This window comes from Cibotium barometz, chromosome 1 (assembly GCF_041138505.1).
Source record: "Cibotium barometz isolate CiBa-2024 chromosome 1, ASM4113850v1, whole genome shotgun sequence".
Lineage (NCBI taxonomy): Eukaryota > Viridiplantae > Streptophyta > Polypodiopsida > Cyatheales > Cibotiaceae > Cibotium > Cibotium barometz.
The window spans coordinates 81,663,327-81,676,343 of NC_141046.1; positions in this window are offsets into that span (position 1 = coordinate 81,663,327).

The following is a 13,017-nucleotide window of genomic DNA, read 5'->3' on the forward strand; positions in this document are numbered from 1 at the left end:
TGTTCCCAGATCTGGTCATCATCTTCGCTGCGTATTCTGACATGAGCTTGGTCTTCTTCGACTTGAGTATTGTTCCACTCAGGACAATCTTGCTGACCTCTTCACCAAACCGCTCCCTCGAGCTTCTTTGGAGGTCTTTCTTCAGCGTGCTGGAGTTGGTCCGCCCATCTGGCGCTGAAGAGGAGGTGTTGGCATTATCATCTCCAGATTGGGCATATATGTGCATATTTCATGCCGTATCTGGCCAGATTTATGAGGCCATGCATTCATCTTATTTTAGGTATTTTTCTGCTATTTTTGTCTATTTTTTAGACATTATTCTAGTATTTTTTGTATAGTCGGTCAGCCCACTGTTTTTATGCTGGCTGACCAGCTCTTGTCCAACCTATAAATAGGTGGCTTGGGTTAGCATCATTAGCACTTCATTATTCAGCTATTGCTGTTGGTTGTATGCACCTACGGGCAGCCCTTGTGCTCTACTTCAGCAGATAACAAGTTTTCTACTTCAGTTCTTTTGCACATGTGCTTCTTTGCAAGATCTATTTGCTGTTTTTCTGTTTTACAGCCATTCTTTCAGGGGCAAGCGTTGGGAGATGGTGAAGATTTCACAGAGGACGTTGTCCTCTTGCAGCACCACCCAGAAATGTATTCAGACAATGAGAAAGTAAGTGAAGCCGACGAAGAGGATGCTGAAGGGCCAGAGATATTGCAGCGTGCAGAGGCAGAGGAGGTCTCAGATGGGCAATAGTATATTGAAGAAGTAAGGTTGGAAGTGTTTAGGCAGGAATTACAGGAGCTTCTGGTGAGTCATGCGTGCAAGATCCCTCTTTCAAGCTTCCAGACACTGTATAAACAGACGTACGCACGAGAGGTGGACGTCGCATTTTTCGGAGTTGAAGAGGTTGAAGAACTATTTGAGAAAATGCAAGATGTGGCTGTGGTGAAGATAGACCAAGCAACAATCCGGAAGTTTCTTCTTGCCAAACACAGTGCATAGCTTGAAGTGAAGGTAATAGCAGTCATGAAGGCATGAGAATTGGTTTGTGTTCATATAATTGTAACAGTTTTTATTGTTGCCAGTCTATCTTACTCCCAGTCTGCAGGTTAAAAAACCACTGGGAGATCTGTACTTTCCTGGAGCCCAGGACGTAATAGGCTCTGTTCCACCCATTCCTGCTGCTGCTCTGCCTGACTATGCCATGGTCAGCCGCACAGGCGGGATTGGGTGACCCCAGACCTATTCTTTTCCCCTTCATTGTGCAGGTTTATGGATTACAAGATGCATCGTTTAGATTTCTGTTGTGATTAACTCAATATTTCAACATGATTTCTGTTGTGATTTCTGTTGTGATTAACTCAATATTTCAACATGATGTTTTAAACTATGACTTTTCCTTTATTCAACAGAACCTGAAAGTTACTCCTTTCCAAAGAGGCTTGTGTTTTCCCATCAGATCAGTCTGCTGTTTTGTCCTCAAGAAGATTTCTGAGCAATTTTTCATTTTAGTATCATTAGAAAATGCCTCAGCCATGCAGGTGTTGTTGACATGTTGTGAGGTGGAAGAGTGGGCCCTTGGGGTCCAAGTCCCCTACAAATGGCTGGCCCATGGGTGACAATAGCCCAATGACACTTTGGCCTTCCCTATCCCATGGACACTGGTGTTGCTAGTTCCATTCCTTGACGGTTTCGCACAATTTGGGAGAATGACCTTGACACTCACAGGTACCCTTCCATGTGGCCATTTAGCTTAATAAGTTTATGGGGCATTTTAACACCATTACGTCATTCAAGAGGGTTACAATCTTGTGTGGACTGGCATGACTAACGTGTGCCGGCGGACATGCAGGGACATATACAACTGACTCTGACCACCCCTAGGCAGTACGACGACTTGACCTTGGACAAGGGCTCAGAACATGCCTTGTGTCCGGCCTCAGGGCCTTGCACTTGTCCTAAAACAATCATGTCCATGGCATCCAAGTGCGGGATGCACATGGCATTCCCTCTTGCTTAGTGTGACTGCTTAGCCTCCAAGGAGTCCATCAACATAGTTGGGTAGTCACTCAAACTTCGTATTGAGCCAAACCCCTCTGTGTGTCCCTCAGTTCTGGAACTTTGTGAAGTTACGACCCTTCTTATGGCCGGAGCCATGCTTGAAACGGTGGAGTACAGTACCATGTTTTCTTCTTGGTCGTTTACATCTGGCTTGGACTCATTTTGACCCTTTCTTAGAAGTGGACCCACACTCTCTTAAATCAACTGACGTGAAAAATGTCATGCATGGTCCAACTAGGGAGAAGTCAAAGGGTGGGTGAGTTCAAGCACATGCATGCGTGGCATCACAAACCTAAATTAAACTCTACAAAGCTCTTGTTTGTCCACCTCTCCAAAGAAATGCATCACAGCTGCATCATCCATTCAGCCATTGCTTTAGATTAAGCTTGATTCATTGGACGATTTAGTGTTCGGGGGTAGGGGGAAGGAAAGGTAATCCTTTCTCTAATATTCTTCTCGAATGCATGCTAGTGAGTATGTTAGCGATGTGAGGTGAGAGGTGGGACGATGACCCGTGGTCCAACACGACGTTGTGACAACGTTCTCCCGGGAGACCGACGACGGAAATGGCTGCCCAAGAAGCATTGGAGCTCTTGAAGCAGTGTGCTCAAGCTCGGCCATTGAAAAGATCCCTACGACGGTTATAGCTTGCTAAGGTAATCACTTCTGAATGTGCACTCAGAGTTGCTTATTGTGCCAATGGCATGAACGCTTGAGCTAGCTTGACTTGAATGTTGAAGTTGCATGTAGTTCTGCACTGAGGTATCGTTGCTACTGTGAGACTAGGATTTTTGCAAAGAACTAGCTATGGCCACTCAAAGCATGGAGTGACAACATGGGTGTAGGAGCACCATCCATGAGTAGCTATGCTCTTGTTTTGACGTGGAGGAAAAGGGATGCAAACACTTTGTGTTCCATTGTCACTAGTCTCAATATTCTTGTTATGATGCTAATTCAGCATGTGTCTTTAGCTGTAGAAGCGCTGTGGATTCTAAGAAATCAGCATGAGACCACTAATCAGACAAGGATTAAGAAACTTGAGAATCAGATTGCCTTGGAGAAGCTCTCTGATGCAGAAGCAGTGGAGCAATTTGTTAGGAGGATTAAGAACTTGTGTGATTAGATGGAAGCTATTGGGATCACAACAATGTTGGATGTCCAGTGGTGTGTGAACACTTTAGGTGTGAACACCCTCTTATTAAGAGAACATATGATATATAAAGGATTGTACATGCTGGAAGTATAATCACAATACAATCATTGTTGTGCTGTGCACCAGCTCTCTCTCTCTCTCGTGTGTGTGTTATCACATCTCTGTGTGTGTGTGTGTGTGTGTAGTGCGACCTGCTCCCATGGCACCTTTTCTGTAGCGCGACCTGCTCACGCCACTGCCTTCAGCACACACACTGCATGTTCGCGCCCATGAGGGGCTGCTCTGCTGCTCGCGCTGCCCCCATGCCTTCTGCTCGGGCTGCTCACACTGCACTACGACAGCCATAAGGGGCTTGCTTTTTGCCCCCTTTCTCTTTTTTGCTCCGCGTCCCTGCTCTGCTGCTCGTGCTTCCCCCATGCCTTCTGCTTGGGCTGCTCACGCTGCACTACGACAGCCGTAAGCTGTGTGCTTTTTGCCCCTTTTTACTTAAGAAAACACAGTGCATAGTCCGCATCCCACCCAGCCACCCAGCCACCCTTGCTCAGGCCCCCAAGGCAGCAACTAGGGGGAAATAGCCACAATGAATCTACAGGAGCTGGAGGCATACATCAAGACAGTGGAGGACAACACCAAGAAGACATTGGGCGAACAAAAGAAGTTGCTGGACAGGGTCCTGAACCAACATGAAAAACAGTTGGAAGGCCTCCGCAAGGAGATACAGGGAAAGAACAACAAGATTGAAGAATTGGCAGCACAGGTGAACCGCCAGGAGGAGGTGATTCAGATGTTGAAAGAGACCCAGCTGCAACAAGGAATGCTAGAGGTTGCCCCAATGATAGGGGAACTCTAGGCAGAAATGGAAGCCCTAAAGGCTACGGTCAAGGACCATACAGTGGAGGAAGGGGAACTGAATATTCAGGAGGGTCTAAGGATTGACTTGGAGCAGTTGAAAGCTGCGGGAAGAACTGCAGACCACTAAGAAAGATTGGGTGGAGGTGGTGAAGAAGCACAAACCCCCACAGAGCATCATACATGAGACTCTCGAGGAGGAGAAACGCAGGAAGGATAGGGCCCTCCATGTGCGAGTGTGGGGGCTTCCCCCAAGGAGGATGCCATGACGCTTTGCCAGATGCTAGGAGTGGACAGGATCTCCCCCCGCTTTTGCAGATACATGGAGGGCAGGCAAGGATATGACACGAGAGCGGGCCCTCATCATTAGATTCCCTGATGCCACCAGCAGACATGCCTTCTTAGACAGGCGGGCTGCCCTCAAGGGCACACAGGTGTACATGGGAGATGATCTCACTCCAGTACAGGTGGCACACTGGCGTGAGGCGATGGTGATAGTTCATGAGGCCCGTAGAGCAGGCAAGTGGGCTATCTACAGAGATGGTAGGGTCATTATCACTGAGTGTCGTCCCAAATAGGGACGTGGGGTCTATGAGACCAAACACCTGAGGTTAGCAGTATGGAACTACAATGGCATGCTGTGGTTGAATCCAGGAGGCTTGAGTGAGATTCTCACAGGCAAGGATGTCATTTTTTACACAGAGACTCATCAGAGCCTTGAGAGGGTTTTACCATACATAGTCGGGTATGAGTGGGAGTCAACTTTCCGAGGCGAGACCCGCACATCAAGAGTACGTGGCTCTGGAGGGTTAGTTGTACTTTTTAGATCCCATCTTTGACAGATTCTCAGCAGGTCCGGAAGGACGAGGATGCACATGGTATCTTTGGGTGCGGCTACAGCTTAGCAGTGATAGAGTCATCCACATTGCTGTGTGTTATTTTGCACCACGCCACTCCCCTAACGCTGCACAGCATGGCGAATCACCGTACTTACCATTATATGGGGATATCATGGAGTTGTCATAGCTGGGGGAAGTCCTCCTGCTCGGGGATTTCAATGCCAGGATGGGAAGTCAGCAGGTCCCAGTACTCGATCTAGATGACCCTATCCGACTACAGGAGCTAGACATCACTGGCACAGGACTGCAGAGATTATCATAGGACTGTCTGTGAGGAGGTCACAGTGTATGGGAGATAGTTCTTAGAGCTGGGAGCTACACATGGTCTCGTTATCTATAACAGGATGTCCCAATGGCCCTCCTCCGACGCCCTCACCTACTTCCCTCACTCAGGAAGTAGCACCGTGGACTACCTTATGGGATCTCCGGCTTTGGCACACCTTCTCCCCGACTTCTCCATCCCACCACCCCCCTTTGAAGCTGACCATGCCTGCCTCTCTTTCACTCTTACCTGCACACCACCCGTCCCTCCACCCCCCCCCCCCCCCCCCCCCCATCTCACATTACACTCAGGTCCTTTTTGATCATGAGCTTGATCTTGTTTACTCCAACCACATCTACCGCCAACTCCAGGATGTGGAACCTACTGTCCCCCTATCCACCCTTACATCACAGCTCACCACCATACTCCACACATCCGCCATCGCTTCTTTCATCTGCACGCGGCAGTCTACCGCTAAGCCACCTTGCGGTTCCATGCCCCAGAACTGTTGGTATGATGACAAATGCAAGGCCACACGCTCCCGTCTTAAGCATGAGGTACGGATTGGGCAAATCACGAAGCACCAAGCGCAACGGATTTTTCGATGGCTCACCCAACGCAAGAGACCGGAGTTCTACACTCGGAAAGAGGATTGAGTTATACCGACTTTTCTTAGGGCCGAACTGCAAAGAGGCCTGGAGGAAACTCTGAGAACATCGCCCTCCCACACCTATCACCTGCCCGGACACATGGCACTCCTATGCGCGCTCCCTCTTATCATATCCCCCATCAACCACCCCTACCCCCACCACCAGATCCTCGTCCCACCACCTCCACCTTCTTCACAAAGGGCATGGTCCTCAAGGCCATTCGTAGACTATGCAATGGGCGAGCCCAGGATCATGAGGGACTCACTGCCAAGTACATCTCACATGCTGATGATACCCTGGCGCTCCTACTAGCCTACACGTTCAATAGAGCCCTTTGTGAAGGATTTCCACCCTCTTGGTCCACCAGCACCATCACCCCCATCCTCAAAGCCGGAGATCCACTTGATCCTAATAATTACAGGATGATCATGATTGGCCACACATTGGCCAAACTCTATGGATCAGTGCTAGAGGCGGAGCTCAGTTCATTTGCAGAGAGCCAGGGATGTAGAGCCTCAGGACAGGCTGGCTTTCGGAGGAGCTACTCTACTCTTGACCACATCTTCACCCTCTGTGCCATCATCGAGGAGGGTAGAGCACGACATCAGAGGATTTACTGCTGCTTTATGGATTTCCGCAAAGCTTTTGATACTGTACCCCGAGCCCGCCTCCTGCACTGTCTACAGGAGATAGGAGTGCCATTTGACATGGTTTGGAGCATCATCACCCTCTATGAGTCCGTCATCGGACGAGTGAGAGCCTCAAGAGGTACATCGCAAGAGATTTCCAGCACTATTGGGGTGAAACAGGGCTGCCCTCTATCACCCACTCTTTTCGGCCTCTACATTGATGAGATCTTGAGCTTCATTGACGGATTAGGCGGGGCTGGTCCCACACTGGCAGGCATATTGATCCCCATACTACTTTATGCAGATCACATCGTCCTCCTCTCAGAGGGGCTTCAAAGACAGTTGGATGCCTTACCTGACTTTTGCACTCAGCGGGACCTCTCTATTAACCTTGGTAAAACCAAGGCAATGGTCTTCAATATCCCTTGCCCTTCACATCTAGATTGACCTTCACATATAGAGGGGATCCTGTGGAGATTGTCTCATCCTATGTCTACCTTGGTGTCACTTTTAGTGGCCCACGCTTTACCATGGTTCCCGCAGCACATGCCAGAGTGACACGGGGATATGCAGCCTTGAGCTTACTTGAGCGGCAGTGCTTCCAGGCACATTTCCAGGAGCCCAAGACAAAGGGCTGGCCTTTTGACACCCTCGTCACAGTAGCCTTGATGTATGGAGCGGCCTTCTCAGGGCTAGATTTATCCGATGAGGATTGGCAACGAGTTGAGAGGCTCCAGGTCATGATGTTCTCCCGTATGATCCGTAGCAAACCATGAGACTCGCGGTGGGTGCCCGGGGGACTAAGGCCTTTGACACACTTGTTGATACCATCAATGCATATTAAAACACTTAAACATGGCCATAGCCTTAACACATATCCATCATCACTTTGCATAAAACATAAAAGTCGGACAAAATATCCACAAATGTTGAAAATGGAGCTTGCACGTGTGACACCGCATAGAGGCCGGAATGGGCCGACCCCCCCCCTTGGAGTATTTTATTACCCAAGGAGAATAATATCATGTACAAGCTTTGAGGGCCTTACTCTCCCCAGAGGAGATGCCGGATTATCCATATACAAATGCCATAACACAACCCAACACGAAGCTACCAAGCCGGAACATAGGCTGTAGAAATGCCGAGCCAACAATATAATCCATATACCTCCGTGTGGGTATTGATTCTTCCCCAAAAACCACGGGTCTTCATGCAATAGAGCTGGTACAACAAGTACAACTCTCCATTCAGCCGGTACAGAAGGTACAATGGCTGGCACAGCCGGTACAGTGGTTCGTACAACCGGTACAGTGGCTGGTATAGCAAGTATAGCAAGTACAAATGCTGGTATAGCATGTACAATGTCTAGTACAGCAAGTACAGTGGCTGGTATAGCAAGTACAGAAGCTGGTATAGCCGGTAGAATGGGTGGTATAGCAAGTACAACAAGTACAAGGGCTGGTACAGCCAGTACAGTGGCTGGTACAGCAGGTTCAAGGGCTTGTACAGTGCCTGGTACAGCAAGTACAAGGGCTGGTACAACAAGTACAATGGCTAGAAATCATAATAAATGATTAAATACCCTTGCCTTCAGTATTTCTTTGTGATGGAAGCCTCCAAAACAGTCCCCAACAGCCGGTATTCTTCATGGGCAGCCTTCAAGAGAGAGAGAAAGAGAGTAGCCATCATTAGGGCAGCTTGTAACGGTGGTAGATGCTAGTTTGCAGCAAGAGAGCCTCAATTAATGAAGAGAGAGGGCTCCAATTTATAGATTTGGGCCTCCCATGAGCTAAAATGGCAAGAGAAGGCTACAATGACAAGTGGAGAGCCACACAATAGCTGAAGTGACAAGTGTGAGGCCACTTGTCTCACTTTGATCCACTTTCTAACAAGTGTCAGGCCACTTGTCTCACTTTGGTCCACTTTCTTGCCACATGTCCCAATCTAAGAGATGGGTCCTTCCATAAACTTTATCTCTAAAAATATCCCAACTAGTAGACATTCTGTCTCATAGGCACTTTGCCAACTCTTGGTATCTGCTCAATTCCAGATGTAATGACGCGAACAGAATTTCCATCGGAGTCGGGCCAAAAATTTCAACTCTCCTAAATTTTAGGAGTGTGGTCCTTTGTATTCTAGGATAATCCCCCATTCCCAAAGCTTGTACTTTCCAAATATTTAGACATCCTGGAGTCCACCAGACTCCTTTCATACTGGGAAATGTCCAAGCTGGTGACATCCTCCCCAACTTCTTAAAAGTTGTCCGCAACTTTAAGCTTCAAGCCATATATTCAAGATATAATCATGTCCCATCAAGTGGGTGAGACGAAGTAGTCTCAAAAATCCAATATAATGGAAGAATCCATGTCCCAAAGAAATGAGTGAGACTAAATACGTCTCCATAATACCAATATCAAAATCATGTCCCAAAATAAATGGGTGAGAATTCCATGGAAGATATGCTAGACACAGGCACAAGAGCCAATTGTGTCTCAATCACCAATATCAATGAGATAATCATATGAGGTGCTAAGACACTTAAATAAGTGCCATGCACAAGAAACTAGTGCCTCGCACAGAAACATGTGCTATGCACACAAACTGGTGCCATTCAGGAGTACAAATCATGGTGGCAGAAAAGCTGGTTCTCCATAGTTCTGGCAATCCTTTCTCCCAATCCCAACAGTTTTCATGTTCTCTCATACAATCTCAACTCTGATCAACAAGCATGGTGTGGAAACAATGAAACACTCACTCCACAATCGCAACACGAATCCACGTGTATGGTGGAGTGTTCATTGAATTGCCCTCTCAGAATCCCAACATGAATCCACATGCATGGTGAGATGAACAATGAACCTCTTGGCCTCTGTATGGGGAGATAGTGATTCCAGTAAGTCTAGATATCATAATCCAAGCTCAAAGCACACAAACATGTGCCAATCCACATGACCCTTGGCGTATACATAAGTCCCGTGCCAACCAGGCGTCATGTCCAATTTACACACTTGCACTCCGTGTTGGTACTCTGACCACACACCTTGGATGAGAGGTGGGCTCAAGTAACAAGATAAAACAATCACTCGCAGGCATAGATAACCTGGTGTTCCATAAGCATTTCTGCTACACATAGTTTATAGGCATTTCGGCCACCAACTCACACTATCCTCTCAAGTGCCCATGTTCCCTTCCATCTGCTCTGGTAGACATTCTGTCATAGGCACTTTGCCAACTCTTGGTATCTACTCAATTCTAGATGTAATGACGTGAACAGAATTTCCATCGGAGTGGGGCCAAAAATAGCAACGCTCCTAAATTTTAGGAGTGTGGTCCTTTGTATTCTAGGATAATCCCCCATTCCCAAAGTTGTACTTTCCAAATATTTAGACATCCTGGAGTCCACCAGACTCCTTTCATACTGGGAAATGTCCAGGCTGGTGACAAACCATCAGTCCCACACCAGATTATCTAGGCAGAGTTTGTTGCAGTCCCGATGATAGTGGATGCACTCTTCCAGACAGTGACGTAACTCCATCGCATCAGTCACATGGATCCCCGGAGGTACTCGAGGCTTGCTTTGCAGTCCTTAAGACAGCTAGCACTTGAGGGCCACTCTGGAGTATGGTACGCACTAGTTTCCACTTGGTTCTAAGTATATGGCTCCGCATGGACCCGCTACCCCCCCTTCAGTATAGTTTGGACTCCCCTTTTCTCTGGTTGTCTCACGAGGATACCAACTGGGTTATCCGGTTAGATCTTCTCAGCCTCTACACCCATTGCACATGGATCACACCTCCGGAGCTCCCCATAAAGATGCACTTCTACAAAGATCACTTCCTCACACTCACTGAGGATGGATTCATCCAGCAGCCGGGCTACTTGAGTGTTTACATGTCCCATGCCATGCGGATTGCGATTGGCCAGATACGGGTTTCATCCCACCGCCTTAGAGTGGAGACAGGTAGAGCTGAGCGCATCTTTAGAGCCAGGAAGCTCATACGGAGACCCAAAGAGGAGAGGATCTACCGATTATGCCACACAGAGGTTGAGACGGAGGAGCATTACATATGCCGCTGCCCAGTATACTATGAGATCCGCGGGAGGTTTCACTGTCTATTTCGTGAGGGATTCGGTCCACTCTCGAGGATCATTGACTTCCAAGACCAGCGTTGCCTAGGCCTCTTCTTGCTTGAGCTCCGCAGACACAGGGACACCTTCTTGAGAGAGCTTCGGCCCTAGCCACCCTGCCCCCTCCCTCGCCAGCCAACCATCACCAGTTTCTTTCGGACCCAAGAGGTGGAGGACACCGATATAGTGAATCTTGTGGACCCTCCACGAGCTGCTCCGGACCTACCTCGCCCGAGAGGAGTTACCTCGGACCGAGCCTGTGCACTCTAGCGTGCCCGATGCCCCTGGCCCTCCTGTCGGCCACGATCACCTCATCAGCTCCAGATCTAGGACATGCTCCACCGCCATCGAGCTACCTTTCCATGTGACATAGCTGAGGGAGACCTTTCGGCCATACTCATTAGCCCGATGCTTGATATTTTGGAGAGTGGTATACCATCTACTCGGAGCTGATGTTGCTCTCATGTTTCTATAATCTTAGTATTCCATGATCAGTTTCCATGGACAGTTCTATATCACCCGAGTGAGATAGCTATGTTTATGTTTTCTTTCTGTTTTATTTTCCATTCCATGATGAGATATGTCATGGACATTATTGTATCACTTTGGTCTCATAGGCCCATTGGGTCTTTAGTAGACGCTTAATATATCTTTCTTTCTTTCTTTCTCTCTCTCTCTCTCTCTCTCTCTCTCTCTCTCTCTCTCATATCCCATCACTTATTGTACACTATAACAAGTTCTTACTAGTTATTTCTCAAGGTTCTCAAGATGTAATAACACACACACACACGAGAGAAAGAAAGTTATATTAACGTCTTCAAAAGACCCAAAAGGTCTGTGAGACCAAAATGATGTATACAGTCTCCATGAAATCTTGTCATGAATGAAATAAGAAAAATCAAAACTAAAACTGAAAGCTGAAAGCTGAAAGCTGAGAGCTAAGATCTCAGACTCTGAGAGTATTCAGGATGAAAAATCAGGTGAGTGAAGGCCAAGCACAAGAGAAACACAAACCTGGGTAGAAGCAACTGGCGGGGGAATCCAGAACAGGGTCCTGTGTCTGATAAATTTAACCAATCCTAGAATGACACGTGGTGATGTGGGAGAAGGAATTAGGGTTAGGTCATGTGGGAGACATACACAGAGAAACAAGGGAGAGAGAGAGAGAGAGTTGTGGGGATAAGTCAACTCATCAAGTGAGTGTGTGACTCCCCTATCACACATGTATATTGCACTAGTACACATAGTGCACTTAGTACATTAAAAGTACTAAGCGTACTATGTACTATAACTTATGGGCTTGTACACACTATAAGGGTGGGCATAGTGCCTTTACCCCAACAACCTCCCACTTAAAGGCAAAGTGCCCTTAAGTAAAGGAAAAGAAAAATCAGCATGTACATGATAATATACAAGGCCATATCAAGGCTGAAACTGGCCTCATCCAATGCCCATCAAGTGTCTGCAATGAGCAAACCGCTCCGGAGGCAAACTCTTTGTCAACAGATCAGCCGGGTTGTCATCCGTATGAATCTTAACAAGCTGAATTTGCTTGTTCTCTATCATCTCTCTGATGAAGTGATACTTCACATCCACATGCTTCGTCTTTGCATGAAAGACAGGGTTCTTTGCCAACTGGATGACACTCTGACTGTCACAATGCAACAATGGAATATCCCCTGTATAGCCCAAATCAACCACTAACCGAGATAGCCATAATGCCTCCTTGCAAGCCTCTGTGGCTGCAATATACTCGGCCTCTGTAGTAGATAAGGCAGTGCACTTCTGCATCCTGGATATCCATGACACAGCACCTCCTGTGAATGTAAACACATAACCGGTAGTAGACTTCCGGTTATCTGGATGACCGGCATAATCCGAATCCGTGTAACCATGCACTAATGCATCCTGTTTGCCAAAGCAAATGCACATATCCTGTGTGCCCTTCAGGTATCTCATGACACCTTTCACTGCTTCCCAATGCTTCTTGCCAGGGTTGGCCATGTATCTAGAAACCACTCCCACTGCAAATGCAATGTCCGGCCTAATAGCAACCATGGCATACATGAGACTGCCACAAGCTGAAGCATACGGAATCTTGGCCATATCAGCCCTGTCTCTATCTGACTGTGGGCTGTCCATAGCACTGAGTTTCACATATGGAGGCAAAGGAGTACTAGTCTTCTTCCCCCCGTCCATATTGAACCTCTGCAAGACTTTGCCAATGTATTCCTTCTGAGACAAATACAACACATGCTGATTTCTGTCCCGAAGTATCCGTATACCCAAGATGTGGTTTGCATCACCCAAATCCTTCATATCAAAGGTTTGATGCAGCCTCTGCTTCAAGGCATCCATCTCCTTACGAGATTTCCCGACAATCAACATATC